Source organism: Scyliorhinus canicula, chromosome 19 (genome assembly GCF_902713615.1).
Source record: "Scyliorhinus canicula chromosome 19, sScyCan1.1, whole genome shotgun sequence".
Lineage (NCBI taxonomy): Eukaryota > Metazoa > Chordata > Chondrichthyes > Carcharhiniformes > Scyliorhinidae > Scyliorhinus > Scyliorhinus canicula.
The window spans coordinates 93,669,289-93,691,322 of NC_052164.1; the positions used below are offsets into that span (position 1 = coordinate 93,669,289).

At 46.5% G+C, this 22,034-nt stretch overlaps 2 protein-coding genes across 8 annotated transcripts in view; one reads left to right on the forward strand and one right to left on the reverse strand.

Annotated features, from left to right (window-relative positions):
- slc37a4a (solute carrier family 37 member 4a) overlaps positions 1–3,938 on the reverse strand; it is a 34,736-nt gene extending 30,798 nt beyond the window's left edge. For 2 of the 6 annotated variants that reach the window (XM_038778903.1, XM_038778902.1), the window contains exon 1: positions 3,432–3,685. The gene's annotated coding sequence lies outside the window, so the exon portion shown is untranslated. Of the gene's footprint in view, positions 1–3,431; positions 3,686–3,867 lie in introns of those variants that run through there. The other 4 variants (XM_038778901.1, XM_038778897.1, XM_038778899.1 and 1 more) reach the window with 3 other exon arrangements.
- Positions 3,939–8,424: 4,486 nt separating this feature from the next.
- Positions 8,425–22,034, forward strand: part of pcsk7 (proprotein convertase subtilisin/kexin type 7) — a 257,528-nt gene continuing 243,918 nt past the window's right edge. For both annotated transcript variants that reach the window (XM_038779566.1, XM_038779567.1), the window contains exon 1: positions 8,425–8,943. The gene's annotated coding sequence lies outside the window, so the exon portion shown is untranslated. The remainder of the gene's footprint in view (positions 8,944–22,034) is intronic.

Sequence of the window (22,034 nt, forward strand, 5' to 3'; positions counted from 1 at the left end):
CCAGATCAGGTGCTTTGATGATCGTCAGGTAAGAGAGCCATAACATGTTTTTAAAGTGCAGTTTGTATTAGAACCGAGCCTGATTCTGTCAACTCTTTTCATAATAGAAGGGTTAACTGATGGGATATGCTAATGTATAACGTAATGATGTACTGTTGAGATCAGCCAGTCATGTGTTAAGATTCTCTTTCTCGGGCAGCACGGTGGCGCAGTGGTTAGCCCTGCTGCCTCATGGCGCTAAGGTCCCAGGTTCGATCCCGGCTCTGGGTCACTGTCCGTGTGGAGTTTGCACATTCTCCCTGTGTTTGCGTGGGTTTCATCCCCACAACCCAAAGATGTGCAGGGTAGGTGGATTGGCCACCCTAAATTGTGCCTTAATTGGAGAAAATGAATTGGGTACTTTAAATTTTTTTTTTTTTTTAATTCTCTTTTCTCTCTCTCTCTCTCACAGGTTGGAATCATGCTTAGGAACTACATGCCTACTCTGTAACCTGCTTAAATGTAGTATTAATAAACAAATGTTAAGCAAATACCAGAGTATGTTTGCAGTCTAAGTACCAAGTACCACACCAAGAGTCCAAGATACAGTAGAAGAATACATTTTAGAAGACTTTTGATATGCACTTTCTGCCCCCTGTGCCTCTGGAGGGAGTTCAGGAGCAGGAACACTTGCCCAGAAGTAAATTGGTTGTTGTGTTTTCTACTTTCAGCAGACCTGAAGGCTCAAATGGTCTCCATCAGTGCTGTCCCAAACAATGATTAAAACATAGACTACACATAGAAGTATTGCATTGGCACTAAAGCGCTTTTGGGATATCCTGAAACCACGAAGGCCGCTGTATAAGCTCAATTCTCTCTCTCTTTTCTTTTCAAGTTTTTCTGGGGTCTATCAAAACTTTCAGAGCTGCTTAGATGGTCCTTTCTCCAAGAAATGGAAAGTCTCACTAAGCAATCCTTTTGGTACAGTATATCTGAGTTGCTGCTTTGGTCTCGCACTGTGGAAGCAATGTAACAACTGATGGTGTCTTATTATTCTGAACACTGTCTTCAATTGTCAAACTGAATTCTGCTGTAGCTGCAATAATCTAAGATGTCGTTCCATTGTAACCTTGGCCAATGAGCCTAGTACAGAATTACTTTTTATCTGTACTGCCCGGAGAATTCGACATGACAGCCAGCCTTTTTTGCCTGCATTTTTCCCTTCCCCTCTGGAACAGGTCACTCCTTACATCAACAGCTCAAGATTATGCCAATCATAGCTATAGTTTTCAAAGCCCCCCTCTCGCACCTGCCACTGAGTCTCTGTATATTCATTGTTGAGAACCATAAGTCCAGCCTCGATGCAGATCAAAAGTCTCCTCTTGTTTGTTGGCTAGATAAACTAGTCAGCCCATTTTGACAAGAGAGCATACAAGATGATCAGAGGATTAGATAGAGTGGACAGTGAGAGCCTTTTCCCTCGGATGGTGATGGCTAGCACGAGGGGACATAGCTTTAAATTGAGGGCGATAGATATAGGACAGATGTCAGAGGTAGGTTCTTTACTCAGAGAGTAGTAAGGGCGTGGAATGCCCTGCCTGCAACAGTAGTGGACTTGCCAACATTAAGGGCATTTAAATGGTCATTGGATAAACACATGGATAATAACGGAATAGTATAGATGGGCTTTAGATTGGTTTCACAGGTCAGCGCAACATCGAGGGCCGAAGGGCCTGTACTGCGCTGTAATGTTCTATGTTCTATTTTCTACTTGAATTCACAGTGGTAACAGAAAGGGAAATGCTGAGTATATGACTGAAACAGAGGGGGTTAATATCCCAAGACATGGATTTAAAGTAAAACTGACTTATTGTGGACTGAGCGAGGAAGGTTGCACTTATAGAACATAGAACAGTACAGTACAGAACAGGCCCTTCGGACCTCAAAGTTGTGCCAAGCTTTGTCTGAAACCAAGATCAAGCTATCGCACCTTAACACCTCTCAAACATCCCAACTTCATATACGATGAATATCTCTGAAAATAATTTGTTTTTATACAGAGAAGCACAGGAAAGTTGAACAAACAGCACTGAGATGAGTGGTTGGTTAATGTGTTCATTGGTTTAATTGATTGAGACAGAAGCATTGGCAAACAGGAACGCATCCTGCTCTTCTTGAAAAATGCCATGGTTCACCTCACAACGCGGGGCGATGGGGTTCATCTGAATGATGCATCTCCAATGATGTAGTACCACAGTAGCAGGGTCAGCTTATGTTATCTGCTCAAGTCTTGAGATTGAAGTGACAATCTTCTGGCCCAGAGCCAGGAGAGCTGTCAAAGGAGACCCAAGCTTTCAGATGTTCCAAGGATGCAAAAATCACCACATTAAAAAAGAATGCAGGGAAACCAAAAAGGCATTCAAGAAGACACGAGATGATTTCATAGAACATAGAACAGTACAGCACAGAACAGGCCCTTCGGCCCTCAATGTTGTGCTGAGCCATGATCACCCTACTCAAACCCACGTATCCACCCTATACCCGTAACCCAACAACCCCCCCCCTTAACCTTACTTTTATTAGGACACTACGGGCAATTTAGCATGGCCAATCCACCTAACCCGCACATCTTTGGACTGTGGGAGGAAACCGGAGCACCCGGAGGAAACCCACGCACACAGGGGAGGACGTGCAGACTCCGCACAGACAGTGACCCAGCCGGGAATCGAACCTGGGACCCTGGAGCTGTGAAGCATTTATGCTAACCACCATGCTACCCCAAATAGAAACAATGTGCAGGGGCACGGGGGAAAGGCCGGGGTCCCCAAGTCATGATGCTCACTTGGAGGTCCAGTGCAGATACCAGGGCCAAATGGCCTCATCCTACATTGTAACAATTGTGGTCACTGCCCCCCAACACATCCAAGATATTTCTCTTAACTATTCTACGTGGTAGCATTCTCACCACCCTTTGAGGAAATAAGTTTCTCCTGAACTCTTTATTGGATTTCTTACTGATTAGTTTATATTTATGATCCTAGTTATGCATTAATGAATACAGTCCATGCGTCCATCATTAACGTTTAATAGATCCTGGCGTTAAGTCTGTGATCACAATTTCTGCCTGTATGAAGGCTGATTTATTGCAATGACAGACAGTTCACTGTGCGAAACGTTAATTATAGCATTAATAACCGGGTGTTTGCACGTTAGAAAACTCTTGTCACTACCTCGTCAGGAACGATACCCGACACAGCAGGAAACAACTGCAGGCAGGGAACAAAACTTTTAAAAAATAATAGGTAAACAGACAACGATTTGTTCAGCTTTGTCGCTGATTACATGGCAGAAAAATTACACAAGAGTGCATTACAGCGATGCTTCATATCCTCTCTGCGGTTGTCCCACAGCGTTTGGGGGGCGCGGGGGGGTTTCCCCCCACTCTTTCATACCTTGGATGAGTTTGTCAGACGAGGGACTCCAGGCGGCCGCCCCAGCCCGAAACAGCAGCAACACGGGTAGTGACAGCGGGTCCTCTCGCTCAGCTGTCCCCACTTTGCAGCGGCCGAGTGGCCAGCCGCTCCGGCCACCCGATTGGGTGGCGCCGCTGTCAATCAGGCGGGGGCGGGCCCTACGTCGGGGTGTGTATCTGCATATTCCCGGGGATCGCTCTCTGATTGGGCGGCGAGTGTATCAATCTGCTGCAGCGTCCGGTGTAGCAATTTCATGTCAATCATGTCTTGCTGAGACCCAGAGACGCTGCAGCAGAGAGCAGAGGGGGAGAATTTACTGGATTATCTATAATGCAGGATCCACACTAAACTCTGCCTTAATACAGGATGCACCAGTCTGGGAAGGGAGGGGAAACGAGGATAAAGATCCCACCACCTTCTTTGTGACTGGCGGAAATGAGCGTCCGACCACAGGTATGACTCCGGTTCTCGCCAGGCAGGGTCGGAACTGACGTTGGCCGTCAGCTAGACTAGAGCATCAGGGCTGGCCAGACGCTGCAACCAGAAAAAGGCAGACTTCCGCATCGGCAACACAATGGAGAGAGTCTTAAAGCAGCCGCGGGCACAGGTGGCAGATGAACTCTGCACTGCCCAATCCTCCAGGTGAGTCTCTCCCCCTCCTACCGCAGGTGTGTGTGTGCCCGCACAGCCTGCCAGGACTCAAGCTCTGCCCCAGCAATACTGACTGACTGACATCAGAGAAAAGGAGCTGAACTTGCCATTGATCGATCTCAATGCAGAAACCAAGAAGGCAGGTAAGAGTGCACCAGTCCAAAATTGATTTTCTCTTTTTGTGATAGTTCTGAAATTAAAGTTTACTATTGGTGCATCACCTGGGAAGTTTCCAAACCTGCTTCGGGCTCTGTACTCACCTGCAGTCTGACCACCTGGATGTCCAGTGAAGGTTAGACTTGTTTCGTCTCAATGAAGGTTACCTATGGGAAACCTTACCCCACGCCCGAGTTGTGGTGACCCTCAGGTTAAATCACCACCCGTCAGCTCTGCCCCTAAAAGGGGAAAGCACCAGATGGCCACCTGGGACGATGGCGACTTTACCTTTTAGAGAGAGCTCAAATTGTAAAGTCTTGTGACTTTGTAATGTGTCCTATGATTTTGTTTTGGAGGGGGGTGGGCAGTACATGGCATAATACTATGGGCGATTTTATTATGGATCCTCTCCTCAACCAGTATCACCTGTTTACCATCCAGATCAGGTGCTTTGATGATCGTCAGGTAAGAGAGCCATAACATGTTTTTAAAGTGCAGTTTGTATTAGAACCGAGCCTGATTCTGTCAACTCTTTTCATAATAGAAGGGTTAACTGATGGGATATGCTAATGTATAACGTAATGATGTACTGTTGAGATCAGCCAGTCATGTGTTAAGATTCTCTTTCTCGGGCAGCACGGTGGCGCAGTGGTTAGCCCTGCTGCCTCATGGCGCTAAGGTCCCAGGTTCGATCCCGGCTCTGGGTCACTGTCCGTGTGGAGTTTGCACATTCTCCCTGTGTTTGCGTGGGTTTCATCCCCACAACCCAAAGATGTGCAGGGTAGGTGGATTGGCCACCCTAAATTGTGCCTTAATTGGAGAAAATGAATTGGGTACTTTAAATTTTTTTTTTTTTTTTAATTCTCTTTTCTCTCTCTCTCTCTCACAGGTTGGAATCATGCTTAGGAACTACATGCCTACTCTGTAACCTGCTTAAATGTAGTATTAATAAACAAATGTTAAGCAAATACCAGAGTATGTTTGCAGTCTAAGTACCAAGTACCACACCAAGAGTCCAAGATACAGTAGAAGAATACATTTTAGAAGACTTTTGATATGCACTTTCTGCCCCCTGTGCCTCTGGAGGGAGTTCAGGAGCAGGAACACTTGCCCAGAAGTAAATTGGTTGTTGTGTTTTCTACTTTCAGCAGACCTGAAGGCTCAAATGGTCTCCATCAGTGCTGTCCCAAACAATGATTAAAACATAGACTACACATAGAAGTATTGCATTGGCACTAAAGCGCTTTTGGGATATCCTGAAACCACGAAGGCCGCTGTATAAGCTCAATTCTCTCTCTCTTTTCTTTTCAAGTTTTTCTGGGGTCTATCAAAACTTTCAGAGCTGCTTAGATGGTCCTTTCTCCAAGAAATGGAAAGTCTCACTAAGCAATCCTTTTGGTACAGTATATCTGAGTTGCTGCTTTGGTCTCGCACTGTGGAAGCAATGTAACAACTGATGGTGTCTTATTATTCTGAACACTGTCTTCAATTGTCAAACTGAATTCTGCTGTAGCTGCAATAATCTAAGATGTCGTTCCATTGTAACCTTGGCCAATGAGCCTAGTACAGAATTACTTTTTATCTGTACTGCCCGGAGAATTCGACATGACAGCCAGCCTTTTTTGCCTGCATTTTTCCCTTCCCCTCTGGAACAGGTCACTCCTTACATCAACAGCTCAAGATTATGCCAATCATAGCTATAGTTTTCAAAGCCCCCCTCTCGCACCTGCCACTGAGTCTCTGTATATTCATTGTTGAGAACCATAAGTCCAGCCTCGATGCAGATCAAAAGTCTCCTCTTGTTTGTTGGCTAGATAAACTAGTCAGCCCATTTTGACAAGAGAGCATACAAGATGATCAGAGGATTAGATAGAGTGGACAGTGAGAGCCTTTTCCCTCGGATGGTGATGGCTAGCACGAGGGGACATAGCTTTAAATTGAGGGCGATAGATATAGGACAGATGTCAGAGGTAGGTTCTTTACTCAGAGAGTAGTAAGGGCGTGGAATGCCCTGCCTGCAACAGTAGTGGACTTGCCAACATTAAGGGCATTTAAATGGTCATTGGATAAACACATGGATAATAACGGAATAGTATAGATGGGCTTTAGATTGGTTTCACAGGTCAGCGCAACATCGAGGGCCGAAGGGCCTGTACTGCGCTGTAATGTTCTATGTTCTATTTTCTACTTGAATTCACAGTGGTAACAGAAAGGGAAATGCTGAGTATATGACTGAAACAGAGGGGGTTAATATCCCAAGACATGGATTTAAAGTAAAACTGACTTATTGTGGACTGAGCGAGGAAGGTTGCACTTATAGAACATAGAACAGTACAGTACAGAACAGGCCCTTCGGACCTCAAAGTTGTGCCAAGCTTTGTCTGAAACCAAGATCAAGCTATCGCACCTTAACACCTCTCAAACATCCCAACTTCATATACGATGAATATCTCTGAAAATAATTTGTTTTTATACAGAGAAGCACAGGAAAGTTGAACAAACAGCACTGAGATGAGTGGTTGGTTAATGTGTTCATTGGTTTAATTGATTGAGACAGAAGCATTGGCAAACAGGAACGCATCCTGCTCTTCTTGAAAAATGCCATGGTTCACCTCACAACGCGGGGCGATGGGGTTCATCTGAATGATGCATCTCCAATGATGTAGTACCACAGTAGCAGGGTCAGCTTATGTTATCTGCTCAAGTCTTGAGATTGAAGTGACAATCTTCTGGCCCAGAGCCAGGAGAGCTGTCAAAGGAGACCCAAGCTTTCAGATGTTCCAAGGATGCAAAAATCACCACATTAAAAAAGAATGCAGGGAAACCAAAAAGGCATTCAAGAAGACACGAGATGATTTCATAGAACATAGAACAGTACAGCACAGAACAGGCCCTTCGGCCCTCAATGTTGTGCTGAGCCATGATCACCCTACTCAAACCCACGTATCCACCCTATACCCGTAACCCAACAACCCCCCCCCTTAACCTTACTTTTATTAGGACACTACGGGCAATTTAGCATGGCCAATCCACCTAACCCGCACATCTTTGGACTGTGGGAGGAAACCGGAGCACCCGGAGGAAACCCACGCACACAGGGGAGGACGTGCAGACTCCGCACAGACAGTGACCCAGCCGGGAATCGAACCTGGGACCCTGGAGCTGTGAAGCATTTATGCTAACCACCATGCTACCCCAAATAGAAACAATGTGCAGGGGCACGGGGGAAAGGCCGGGGTCCCCAAGTCATGATGCTCACTTGGAGGTCCAGTGCAGATACCAGGGCCAAATGGCCTCATCCTACATTGTAACAATTGTGGTCACTGCCCCCCAACACATCCAAGATATTTCTCTTAACTATTCTACGTGGTAGCATTCTCACCACCCTTTGAGGAAATAAGTTTCTCCTGAACTCTTTATTGGATTTCTTACTGATTAGTTTATATTTATGATCCTAGTTATGCATTAATGAATACAGTCCATGCGTCCATCATTAACGTTTAATAGATCCTGGCGTTAAGTCTGTGATCACAATTTCTGCCTGTATGAAGGCTGATTTATTGCAATGACAGACAGTTCACTGTGCGAAACGTTAATTATAGCATTAATAACCGGGTGTTTGCACGTTAGAAAACTCTTGTCACTACCTCGTCAGGAACGATACCCGACACAGCAGGAAACAACTGCAGGCAGGGAACAAAACTTTTAAAAAATAATAGGTAAACAGACAACGATTTGTTCAGCTTTGTCGCTGATTACATGGCAGAAAAATTACACAAGAGTGCATTACAGCGATGCTTCATATCCTCTCTGCGGTTGTCCCACAGCGTTTGGGGGGCGCGGGGGGGTTTCCCCCCACTCTTTCATACCTTGGATGAGTTTGTCAGACGAGGGACTCCAGGCGGCCGCCCCAGCCCGAAACAGCAGCAACACGGGTAGTGACAGCGGGTCCTCTCGCTCAGCTGTCCCCACTTTGCAGCGGCCGAGTGGCCAGCCGCTCCGGCCACCCGATTGGGTGGCGCCGCTGTCAATCAGGCGGGGGCGGGCCCTACGTCGGGGTGTGTATCTGCATATTCCCGGGGATCGCTCTCTGATTGGGCGGCGAGTGTATCAATCTGCTGCAGCGTCCGGTGTAGCAATTTCATGTCAATCATGTCTTGCTGAGACCCAGAGACGCTGCAGCAGAGAGCAGAGGGGGAGAATTTACTGGATTATCTATAATGCAGGATCCACACTAAACTCTGCCTTAATACAGGATGCACCAGTCTGGGAAGGGAGGGGAAACGAGGATAAAGATCCCACCACCTTCTTTGTGACTGGCGGAAATGAGCGTCCGACCACAGGTATGACTCCGGTTCTCGCCAGGCAGGGTCGGAACTGACGTTGGCCGTCAGCTAGACTAGAGCATCAGGGCTGGCCAGACGCTGCAACCAGAAAAAGGCAGACTTCCGCATCGGCAACACAATGGAGAGAGTCTTAAAGCAGCCGCGGGCACAGGTGGCAGATGAACTCTGCACTGCCCAATCCTCCAGGTGAGTCTCTCCCCCTCCTACCGCAGGTGTGTGTGTGCCCGCACAGCCTGCCAGGACTCAAGCTCTGCCCCAGCAATACTGACTGACTGACATCAGAGAAAAGGAGCTGAACTTGCCATTGATCGATCTCAATGCAGAAACCAAGAAGGCAGGTAAGAGTGCACCAGTCCAAAATTGATTTTCTCTTTTTGTGATAGTTCTGAAATTAAAGTTTACTATTGGTGCATCACCTGGGAAGTTTCCAAACCTGCTTCGGGCTCTGTACTCACCTGCAGTCTGACCACCTGGATGTCCAGTGAAGGTTAGACTTGTTTCGTCTCAATGAAGGTTACCTATGGGAAACCTTACCCCACGCCCGAGTTGTGGTGACCCTCAGGTTAAATCACCACCCGTCAGCTCTGCCCCTAAAAGGGGAAAGCACCAGATGGCCACCTGGGACGATGGCGACTTTACCTTTTAGAGAGAGCTCAAATTGTAAAGTCTTGTGACTTTGTAATGTGTCCTATGATTTTGTTTTGGAGGGGGGTGGGCAGTACATGGCATAATACTATGGGCGATTTTATTATGGAAGTAGAATTACAGTAGTAAGATTTAAATGGTAATAATGTCTACTCATGATTTCTGCATTTTGTTTTCCCAATCTTCCCTCCCCCATGTCCATAAAGAACAATCAGACCATCTCCTTCTCAGTGAATGTGTCTCTCTTTAGGAAGCAACGTTTTTTGAACTGTTGCCATTTCTGTTTTGTTGCTGCTGTTGTGATTGGCAGAAAGTATATTTTTATTATGTAATTCAGTGGTGCTTTTCTTTCTCTCTCTTCCGGGATGAGGAGAGCACTTGGTCTCCAGCACCAATCATTACTTTGCTGTACACTGAAACTGCTTGTGTCATGTGAGAGTACCTTTAAGAAAAGGGTGTTTATAAATGGGTGTGTATATATAAATATCTGTAGTGAGAGTACCTTTAAGAAATGGGTGTTTACTACTGCAGTGATGTCAGAGTGGGTAGAGCTGGACTGTCTGTCAGCCTTTTACTTTCTTTTTAGGCTGTTTGCTGCAGGGTGTGTTTTAGTTTCATTTTCCGTGTCGGAGCTGAAGCCAGACAGAGCAGGTGTACTGTTAATCTCTCTGCCATAAAAGACAATTTCTTGACCATTTGGTGAATTCAGGATTATAAATGTCCTCAGTAGTGAATGTAAACCTGATGTGTTCCTGTTAAAAGGTGTTTCTTTTGTCTTCTGGATATTGTTTGGGAAGTTATTGAAGATTACGTAGTGTTGTATTCTTTGCAGGTTGCATTTGAATTGATGTTTGCTAAGATGTTCACTGTTTTTAAAAAGGTTAACTTGAGTTCATAGAATAAACATTGTTTTGCTTTAAAGAATACTTTTCCATTTCTGCTGTACCACACCTGTAGAGTGGGCCCTGTGCTCCCCATACCACAATCTATTAAAAGTTGTGGGTCAGGTGAACTCCATGATACACTTTGGGGCTCTCTAAACTCTGGCCCATAACACTTGTTAGAAAGTTCAGTGAAGCTGGTTGAATTGGAATAAATTTGAATAAATGAAGTGATCGTCTCAGATTGTCTCCAAACTATGCTTTTAAAAAAAAAAAAAAAAAAATTTCACACAAGACTTTGCTTTAAACTAAAATGATTAACAGTTGCAGGGTTAAATGGTATGTAACCCTTGCTCCACTAAATACAGTTGTTAAAAAAAGGACTCTGGTCTCTTCAGCTGAATTTAAATTCCTCCACCATTGGCAGTCAAGCCTTCACTGGCTGGGCCGTAAGCTTTGGAATTCCCTCCCGAAACATCTCCATCTTGCTTTTCTTAAAACCTACGTCTTTGACCAAGTTTTTAGTCATTTGGACTAATGTGGCTCAGTCTCATATTTTGTTTTATAATATGAAGCTCCTTGGGATGTTTTATTATATTAACGGCATTAGGTACATGTTGTTATAGTTGAGTAAAATGACCTCCATTATGTCTCAACAATGTGTCTCCCATGTCCTTCATCTGAAACTCTCTGTCTCCCGACCTCACATTCCATCTCTTAAGAGGGTCCTTGAAACCTACTTTACAAAACAATTCCAATTAAGGGGCAATTTAGCGTGACCAATCCATCCACCCTGCACACCTTTGGGTTGTGGGGGGTGAGACCCACACAGACACTGAGAGAATCTGCAAACTCCGCGCATGGTCAGTGACCCGGGGCCGGGGTCAAACCCGGGTCCTTGACTTCACGAGTCAGCGGTGATAACCACTGCACCACCGTGCTACCCCATGAGACCTAATTCTGATCAAGCTTTTGACCATCTGACTTAATATCTCCCCGTGTGGCTTTTGATCATATTTGTTTGTTTACACTCCAGTGAAGCACCTCAGGATGTTTTGTTTCATTGTAAGGGTACTATACAAGCTGTTGTTGCAAAATCTCTCTCTCTCTCTCTCTCTCTCTCTCTCTCTCTCTCTCTCTCTCTCTCTCTCTCCTTTCGTCTCCTCCTTTCTTTTGGTTTTATCTCTATCATATGTTGCTTGTTTACTCTCCTAAATGTCAGCGGGATGAGTTTTGTGATGAACTTTAACATTTTTTTGCAGGTATTTTCTTCTTTACCAGCTTGTCAAGCAGCCTTTGAAATCTTTGTAAATGTTTTTAAGCCATTAATCTCTTCCCTGTCACATTGCATCCTTCCCACTTCGACCTCTGGACTGTACTCTGTGCCTGGTGGCTTGACTTCTGCTTGCAGCTTCACCTTTTATCTTCCATGTTTTGAACAGACATTTGTTACCCGTCCTCTCTCCATAACGGGGCAGCCGCAAGAGCCGATGGGCAGCAGAATAAGGCAAAGTTACTGTTTTTAAGTTTGCATTCTCCAAACTCTTCAAGTCCAATTCCAGAGGCTTGACCACCTAATCTAGGCTCACTGTTCAATGCACCTCAGTACTTCACGATCAGAGGTGATGACCTTTTGATGAGGCATGACACCCAGTCAGTCCTCCTTCAGCGGGCATTATTTGAAGAAGGGCAGGATTATCTCTGATGTCCTCAACCAACGTCACTGAATCGATCTGGCTATTTATCCCATTGCTGTTTGTCAGACTACCCTGGCCAACACTAACTGATCCAGCATAGCTTGGTGTGTGAACCTTCAACCTTCTTAACTCGTCTCTCTCTCGGCTGCTTACTAAATAAGCTCACCAGGTCATGAGGGTATGTTCTTAGTAGCAATGTCTCTCCCCAGTTTTTATAAAATTTTTATTTTCCGACAATTAATGCTGAAGTTATTTTCCATCCTACTTGTAATAACTCTCACGAGACCCATGGGGATGAACCAATTGATCTCTCCACGAGGTTCATGGAATACGGGCTTTCTCCCTGAGGATGCCTTGCAGCTGGGACTCGTGAACCAGGCACGTGGGTGGCACGATAGTCCAGTATTAGTGCTGTTGCCTCGCAGCTCCAGGGTTAGAGGTTTGATTCCCGGCTTGGGTCACGGCCTGTGTGCAGTCTGCACGTTCTCCCCGTGTCTGCGTGGGTTCCCTCCGGGTGCTCCGGTTTCCTCCCACAAGTCCTGAAAGACGCGCTTGTTAGGTGCATTGGACATTCTGAATTCTCCCTCCGTGTGTGTACCCGAACAGGCGCCGGAGTGTGGCGACTAGGGGATTTTCACAGTAACTTCATTGCAGTGTTAATGTAAGCCTACCTGTGACAATAAAGATTGTTATATTATTATAAAAGCACCCCGGGATTGGAACCAAGAAGATCGATACACCTGGCTGGGCCTGATGCACTGAGTCCGCACTGAGTCTGTGACGCAGTCTTATTTTTCTTTGACTAACTAAACCTTTATGGTTAAACCTTCTTGGGACTCTGAGATTATCGTGGATATGGGCAGCATGGTGGCGCAGTGGTTAGCACTGCAATCTCACAGCGCCGAGGTCCCAGGTTCGATCCCGGCTCTGGGTCACTGTCCGTGTGGAGTTTGCACATTCTCCCCGTGTTTGCGTGGGTTTCGCCCCCACAACCCAAAGATGTGCAGGGTAGGTGGATTGGCTATCTAAATTGCCCCTTAATTGGAAAAAATGAATTGGGTACTCTAAATAAAAAAAGATTATCGTGGATTTTATAATACTCCTAAATGCTTGAAGCGTTATTGAGCTTAGGAGCCACGTGATGAAGCAGCTTTTGTCGAGGGTGCCTGCAATTTCATAATTTGGGTTGGGGACTTCAGGTTGAGCGATTGTAGAGGAAACACATGTGTTTCACCCGACGATTTAAAAAAAAAAAATTTCTCTATTGTTAACTCAAACACACGGGTAACAAGTTTATTTAAGTATGCCCCAAAATTTAAATCATGCAGGCGGGAAAAAAATCAAATGATAAAGACGTGCTTGCCAAGATGGCCATAGTTAAGATGGGAACCGACCGGCTCGTCCACACTTTTAACAACTGAAACTCTGAGCGAAATTCTGGTCACTGAGCTCGACAAATTCTTTAAAAAAGATTTTAGCGTACCTAATTACTTTTTTCCAATTGAGGGGCAATTTAGCGTGGCCAATCCATCTACATCTCTGGGTTGCGTGGGTGAAACCCACTCAAACACAGGGAGAATGTGCAAACTCCACACGGACATCAGAAGGTGGAAGCCATTCATTGATTTCTTAAGGCGGATTGAGGGGTTAGCTGGGGCGGGGCGGGGGGGGGGGAATTGTGGGGTGGGGTGGTGATATTGGGGGAGGTTGGGGTCTTGTAGTTTCAGTTCAGGTTGATGTTTCATTGAAACAAATAAACCTGATTCTGCCACCCCATCAATAGTTTGCGAAACCCTCAAGATGGTTCTCCGGGGGAAACATAATTTGTTACAATGCATATAATTGTCAAACAAAGAAATGATCAAACAAAGAAAATTAAAACACCAAGAATTGGTGCATTCAATTTTGGAAATAGACCGTCAATATTTCTTACCCCCACTCCTCCGTTATGTGCAGACATGCTAAAGCTCCAGACTCAATTTGACTTGCATATCACAAGTGAAGTTGTGTGCATATTACAACGTTTCAAGGGGGAATTTTAATGAATACGGGACAAAAACTTCTATTCCACCAATGCAAGTGTGAGACTGCTTCTCCGTTTATCTCCCAGGTCTACAACTCCTTCCGTAATCTTACTACTCGCCCCTCTGATATTAATTCAACCTTCGCTTCCTTTTACTGCAACCTTTATAAACCTGATCTCCCATCAGATAGCATGGCAACGGATGACTGTGTCAATAATTTGGATACCCCATCTGTAGATGTGGATCGGAGCAGAGATTTGGACGATGCTTTGCGCCTGGATGAGATAACAACAAAGTGCTTTAAGTTGATGCAAAGTGACAAGGCTCCAGGTCCTGATTGCTTCCCTATTGACTTTTATAAAGCGTTCTCCACTCAATTTGTGCCCTTATTACTAGCTATGTTTAATGACTCATTGTCTCATGGTTCTCTGCCGTCAACACCGACTCAAGCTTCCATTATGCTCAACAGGGACTCTGAAGAATGTGCCTCATAGAACATAGAACAGTACAGTACAGAACAGGCCCTTCGGCCCTCGATGTTGTGCCGAGCAATGATCACCCTACTCAAACCCACGTATCCACCCTGTACCCGTAACCCAACAACCCCCCCTTAACCTTACTTTTTAGGACACTACGGGCAATTTAGCATGGCCAATCCACCTAACCTGCACATCTTTGGACTGTGGGAGGAAACCGGAGCACCCGGAGGAAACCCACGCACACATGGGGAGGATATGCAGACTCCGCACAGACAGTGACCCAGTCGGGAATCGAACCTGGGACCCTGGAGCTGTGAAGCATTTTTGCTAACCACCATGCTACCGTGCTGCCCCCGAGGCTGCCTGCCTCATATCGGCCTACGTCTTTTTTTTTAAAAATGCAGACATAAAACTGTTGGCTCAGGTATTGGAATGCCTTTTGGAGCCTTGTCTTCCTGATATAATATCTTGACGATGGCTCTGTAAAGGGAGGGACACTAACTGTCCTCAAATGGACATCATCTTCTTGACACTGTACTTCCCCCAACTTCCTCGACCGACTCTGAAGTTGTTGTCTCTCTGGATGCGGAGAGAGGTGAAGTGGGAATATCAGTTTGCAATTTTGGGTTAACTTTGTTTTGGTCCAAAATTTATTTAGTGGATTTGCCTTCTCTAAACCTCCCCTACCGCAAGTGTGCACACTAATTCTCTCCAGTAGATCACTTCCTCCTATCTAGAGGAATCAATCAAGGATGTCCTTTGTCTCCAATGCTCTTTGCCCTGGTGATAGAACTCCTGTCCGTTTTCATCTACACTGTTAAAGGGTATCTGCTGAGCTGGTGTGGAGCACCGTGTCTTTATTGCTGATGACCTCCTGTTATATATCACTAACCTTGTTGCCTGTGTTAATATAATGAATATTCTCAGCACCTTTTGGCTCATTCCCTGGCTATAGATTGAATATCAACAAAAAACGAGTGTTTCCCAATAAAACCCCGGCCGGGATTCTCCAATAATGGCATGTCCCCACACGGGCGCAAATCACTCTGGACTTTTTTCGGGTCCGCGCATGTGTGCGGCAGCCAGCCTCACAAAATATGGCGGACCCACACAGCGGGCCGGCGCGGAAGAAGGTAGCGCCCCCCCCCCCCCCACCCCACCAAACGAGAACCACGCCAGCGGGAACGCGGACGGTCGCCGCAGCGACTCGCCACGAAATCCCAAACCAGAGGGACAGTTAGTCTGGCCCCCGACCAGCGCTGCGTTGACCGCGTGAGCGCGGCTGGCAGCGATTCTCCGGTCGCCGGAGAATCAGGCGAAGGCGTTGTGGGTCCGGTGCCCCATTCTCTGCCCCCACGCCAGGCGCGATTGCAGCACGGGGGTGCTTGGAGAATCCCGGCCCCCCATTGCCAAACGAATCCCGCAGGAGCTTTACCGTTTTGTATATCTAGTACTGGTTTTCGCTACTTAGATGTGAATGTAACGCACTCTCTTGCGACTCTTCCTATAACAACCTTCACAAGCCTGGTCCGCAAAATTCAAGTGGATGTACAGCCCTTGGATAGTTTGCCTCTTTCTTAGCTGGCAGAATTCTATATATAAAAATGAACATTCTGCCCAGATTCTTTGTTCTTTTTCAATGTCTCCCTTTTGAACAAAATCATTTTTGTTGCGGTAAGTAAGCTGATATCGACATTTTCTTTTTAAAAAAAAATTGAGAGAATCTACGATGTCCCCATCACTTTTGTTGCTCCGCATCCTCACTGAGGGAGCAGACAGACAACCTATTCTCTGGCCACCTTCTGTGAAAGAATTAAAATGATGACCCGGCCAGACTAACTGTCCTCTGGATGGGGATTTTGCACACAGGAGGTTTTCCCCAGGTAGACTGGCAGGGTTTTGAGAATTCACCAGGTTAGGGGGGTGAAGCAGGAGTAAACAGAGCTTGTGCTCTGTAAAATGTTGTGCGTTATTACACAGGTACACTTTGTGGTGATATGCATCACTGTAGATACACAAGGGGTTAATGTAAGTACACGTAGACTAGCTAGACTCTAGAGGGAGCACCAGAGACATGACACACAGACACTCAACCAATAGGTCAGTAAGATAGGACACGACCAATGGGCATTCACGATACACACAGAGGTGACACTACCACAGGGGGCATTACACCAACCCATATATAAAGGACACAGCACACATGGTCTTCCTCTTTCCAGTGGAGACACTCGGTGAGTACAGACACAGGGTTGATTCAACATCACACCCACCACGTGGATTGTAGCAGACTGGTTAGTCAGTCTGAGTAGCTATAGAAGGATTAACAGTAGAGGCGAATCCGAGTAGGAAAATTGTAAATAGTTTAATAAATATGTTGAAGTTATCTCCACGTCTTGAACCTTCCTTTGTCAGAGTGAGCATCAAGGAAGCCGCTTATGCTACGCCAAGAGCATAACACTTTACACATGTGCTGCCTACAAAACAGTATCACTCAAATGACCTACACTTATCCATGGATTTTCTTGGAAGTTTCAAATGATGCGGGATGACCATGTTAAATTTGAAGAAAGCCATTATCCTAGGAGACTGAAATGACGATACTCTCAATCAGAGAATCAAACCGGGGCTGGTTGACAGCGGGCATATTTGCCCTCTTTAAAAAAATCTCAAATAACTGTTTGTTTAGATTAGCAGCTGGCAGGATATAATGGCCCATTGGAGATTAACTTGGATCACTACTGTTCCAAACGCATCACCAAGGCAAATACCGAATCAAGTCTGGAGGGCAGGAATAAGTGGTGATTAAAAATAGGGCCTAATAGCGAAGGAGTGGAGACTTTAAAATGCTGGTGAAACAGTTTCCATATTTTTGAAGTAGAAATCACTACAGGATTAGACCTGTATTTGGAGGAGGGTGGGGGTGAGGAGGGTGGGGGTGGGGGGGGGAGGGGGGCATGAATTAAGGCAGGAGGTGAGGATGAACAGCAGCCATGCGCTTCCATAAGACACCAGCTTCAACTTGGACCGTGACACCATATTAAATTCTTTTGAATATTGGCCACCCAATAATACCACGGTAGGTTAGGAAGAGTTAGCCCAGCAAACTGCCTCCCTGTTTAACGTATCGCTCTACAGACCCTAGAGGACTTCACGGCACCAGGGTCCCTGGTTCGATTCCCGGCTTGGGTCACTGACTGTGCGGAGTCCCTTGTGTCTGCGTGGGTTTCCTCCGGTTGCTTTGGTTTCCTCCCACAAGTCCCGAATTATTTTTAGAAAGACGTGCTTGTTGGGTGCATTGGCCCTTCTGAATTCTCCCTCTGTTTACCCGAACAGGCGCCGGAGTGTGGTGACTAGGGGATTTTCACAGTAACTTAATATTTTTATTCTCCATTTTCACACTTTCTTCAGAATTTACACCCCACCAACAAACAGTAACAAATACAACGTCAATCCCCTTATCAACAACAACGATCCCATCCTCCCATCGTCCCAAACAGCGGCCCACCTGACAATATAAGTATCAAATAAAACAAACCCTCCGAAGGAGGAAAGAAAGGAAAAAGGAATCTGGAATCGCCTATGGTCATCATTGACATACACAGTCCACCCCCCTAATATTCAACGCCATCCAATCCCCAAAAGAGTACAGTGAATGACACCCATGAATTGTAGACACCCCCCCCCCCCCACCCCCCCAGACTCCTCCCCTCCACTTTCTAGTATAAGATCCTCCCCCAACCTCTGTTCTTCCCCCCGACATTTCGCCCCAGCTAGACTCACCGAAACCTGTTCTACCCGGCTCCGATAGACACAGCCCCTCCCCCCCCTACCTCACTCCCGTTCACTGGCCGGCTTTAGCCATCCAGCGTGGAGGCCGCCCGGGTCTCCTTCCCCCTTGCCCAGTCCCAGGAAAACCAGCACACAACCCCCGCATACACACCCAAGCCCCAAAGAACCATCATTGCGAATGAAAGTCCCATCTCTTCCCTTGTCCAAATGTATACAGCGTCGACTCATTTAGTACATGCACCAACACACAGTGAAAAGATAAAGTTACATGGGGCTACATCGGTACACAACCTTTTCTCAATTCTGCCACAGTCCTTCTGCCTTCGTAAACTCCTCAGCTGCTTCCGGCGTCCCAAAATAAAAGTCCTTGGATTTGTAGGTCACCCTCAACTTAGCTGGGTATACTATGCCGCACTGCACCTTGCTGATGTACAGGGCCGCCTTCACCCGGCTGAAGGCAGCCCGCCTCCTCGCCAGCTCCACCGTAAAGTCGTGGTATATGTGTATACCAGCTCCGGCCCACTGCACCACCCGCTTCTGCTTTGCCCAGCACAGGACTTTCTCCTTCACGCTGTACCTACGGAGAGTTACTACTTTTGGCAGCTCACTCGCCTTTGGTACAGGCCTCCACGACCGATGAGCCCGATCCAGTTCATAACGGGAGGGATCGTCCCCCTCCCCCAATAGCTTCGCCAACATCGAGACAAAATACTCCGTCGGTCTCGGGCCTTCCACCCCTTCGGGCAGACCCACGATACTCGGATTCTGTCACCTGGATCTGTTTTCCAGGTCTTCCATTTTGGCTCGCAGACCCTTGTTGGTCCCTATCACCCTCCGCAGCTCCTTCCCCATCGAGGTGAGTTGATCAATGTGCTGCGATAATGCCTCTTCCACTTCCTTCAGTGTCTCACCTTGCTCCCGCACCTCCGCCGCTGCGCTTGATACCGCCGCCCTCGCCGGGGCAATCGCCTCCTCCAGCAGCACTTTCAATACCACCCCCTCTCGTTCTTCATCGCTTCCATGTGTTCTCAAGTTCCACAGCCATCAACTTGGTCATTTCTTCTGCTGTGAACGATGCAGCCTCCCCCGGTGCTCCATCCTCCGCTTTCCTTACAGTTCCTGCGCTGACGTTTTCAGCGTTACTTCCGTTAACCCCCTTTTCCACGGCCGTTTTTCTCCCAATCTTGGACATTTCTCCTCCCTGTGCCTTCTTACAGCCATTTCAGCCTCCGTTGCCCCCAGGACCGGGCGTTAAAATTCTGAAATTCCTATTCCCGAGCGGGAGCCCTCCAGTGTTCGGCTGCTTCCCGCCCGTCATCACCAGAAGTCCCTTCGCAGTAACTTCATTACAGTGTTAACGTAAGCCTACTTGTGGCAAAGATGATTATTTTTGTGTGACGGAAATGGTAGTGTAGAACTGAAATCTGGGGGAAGGCTGTTGGGAGCAAGGATGTGTTTGTGTTTCTTTGTGGAAATGGCAATGCACCTTGTTGAATAGATGAAATTTGTGTTTGGTGCTTTTCAAAAGGCGTTTGGGTTTCAGCGTTGAAAGACGGTGTGCCAATCCAATGTTTTCCCCCCATCCCTTCTGGCTACTTGACGCAAATGGATCAGAGTTGTTTCTGTGTTCACCCTGTGATTTCATCCTGTCTGAAAGCTTTAAGGCATTTGGTCAAGGCCACAAGTTCTCAAAAGGAAAACAAATTAAACTGTGGAATGCATTTCTCGAAACACCACTAAAGATCCTGGATTGAAAATGGAATGTCACTTAATCACTGACTATACCAGCGATCATGGTGTTTCCCAAATGATGGACAAGGAAATAACATGGACAGAGTTGTGGAGTGTGGTTCCCCCCAGAACATAAAAAAAACTGAATTTAACAATGTCAACCAGTGGCTTTTTAACCGGGTAGCTTCAGATTCTGCCTGGCCACTGGCAATGTCTGAGGTGTATACTAATATTTACAAACTAAGGTACAAACATAGGAATTTGAGTCATAGAATTCTTACAGAGCAGAAGGAGGCCATTCGGTCCATCGAGTCTGCACCGACCCTCTGAAAGAGCAACCCTCCCAAGCCCAACCCCCACCCTAATCCCATAACCCCTTAACCTAGCCTACACGAGGGCAGCACGGTGGCGCAGTGGGTTAGCACTGCGGCCTCACGGCGCTGAGGTCCCAGGTTCGAATCCCGGCCCTGGGTCACTGTCCGTGTGGAGTTTGCACATTCTCCCCGTGTTTGCGTGGGTTTCGCCCCCACAACCCAAAGATGTGCAAGCTAGGTGGATTGGCCACTCTAAATTGCCCCTTAATTGGAAAAATGATTGGGTACACTAAATTTATAAAAAAAAACCTAGCCTACACATCATTTATAAAAAAAAAATTTTTTACAGTACCCAATTCATTTTTTTCCAATTAAGGGGCAATTTAGCGTGACCAATCCACCTGCGCTGCATATCTTTGGGTTGTGGGGGTAAAACCCACGCAGACACGGGGAGAATGTGCAGACTCCACACGGACAGAGCTGGGATCGAACCTGGGAACTCGGCGCCGTGAGGCAGCAGTGCTAACCCACTGCGCCACCGTGCTGCCCTGCCTTCACATCTTTTGGACGCTAAGAGCGTGGCCAATCCACTCAACCTGCACATCTTTGGGTTGTGGGGATGAAATGCACGCAACCACGGGGAGAATGTGCAAACTCCACATGGACAGTGACCCGGGGCTGGCATCGAACCCGGGTCCTCGGCGTCGTGGGCAGTAGTGCTAATGCTGTAGAGGAGGAATTCCTGGAGTGTATAAGGGATGGTTTTCTTCACCAATATGTGGAGGAACCAAATAGAGAGCAGGCCATCTTAAACTGGGTACTGTGTAATGAGAAGGGAATCATTGCCAATCTGGCTGTACGTGACCCCTTGGGGATGAGCGACCATAACATGATAGAATTTTTTATCAAGATGGAGAGTGAAGTAGTTCATTCAGAGACTAGGGTGCTGAATCTTAATAAAGGGAACTATGAGGATATGAGGCGTGGGTTAGCCTTGATAGATTGGGGAGAGTTACTTAAAGGGATAACAGTGGATAGACAATGGCAAACGTTCAAGGAATGCATGGAGGAACTACAGCAACTGCTCATTCCTGTCTGGCACAAAAGCTAAGTGGGTAAGAGGCCAATCCATGGCTTACAAAGGAAATTAGAAATAGTATCCGATACAAGGAAGAAGCATACAGATTGGCCAAGAAAAATAATAGGTCTGAGGATTGGGAGTAGTTTAGAATTCAGCAAAGAAGGACGAAGGGATTAATTAAGAAGGGAAAAGTACAGTACGAAAGGAAGCTTGCAGGGAACATAAAAACTGACACTAAGAGTTTCTACAGATATGTGAAGAGAAAGAGATTGGTAAAGAGAAATGTAGGCCCCCTACAGACCGAAACAGGGGAATGCATGGGCAAAGAAATGGCTGGGAATTGAATACATACTTTGGTTCTGTCTTCACAAATGAGGACACAAATCAGATCCCAGAAATGTTGGAGAATGAAGGGTTTAGTGAGTTGGAAGAACTGAGGGAGATCAACAAAATGGTGCTGGGAAAACGGATGGGATTGAAGGTGGATAAATCCCCAGGGCCTGAGAATCAGCATCCCAGAGTGTTTCAGGAGATGGCTCTGGAAATAGTGGATGCATTGGTGATCATCTTCCAGGATTCTATAGACTCTGGAACTGTCCCTGCAGATGGGAGGTAGAGAGAAAGCAGGGAATTATAGACCAGTAAGCCTAACATCGGTAGTGGGGGAAATGCTTGAATCCATTATCAAAGGGCTTTATAGCGGAACATTTAGAAAGCAGTGGAGGGATCAGAGTCAGCATGGATTTATGAAGGGAAAATCATGCTTGACAAATCTGTTGGAATTA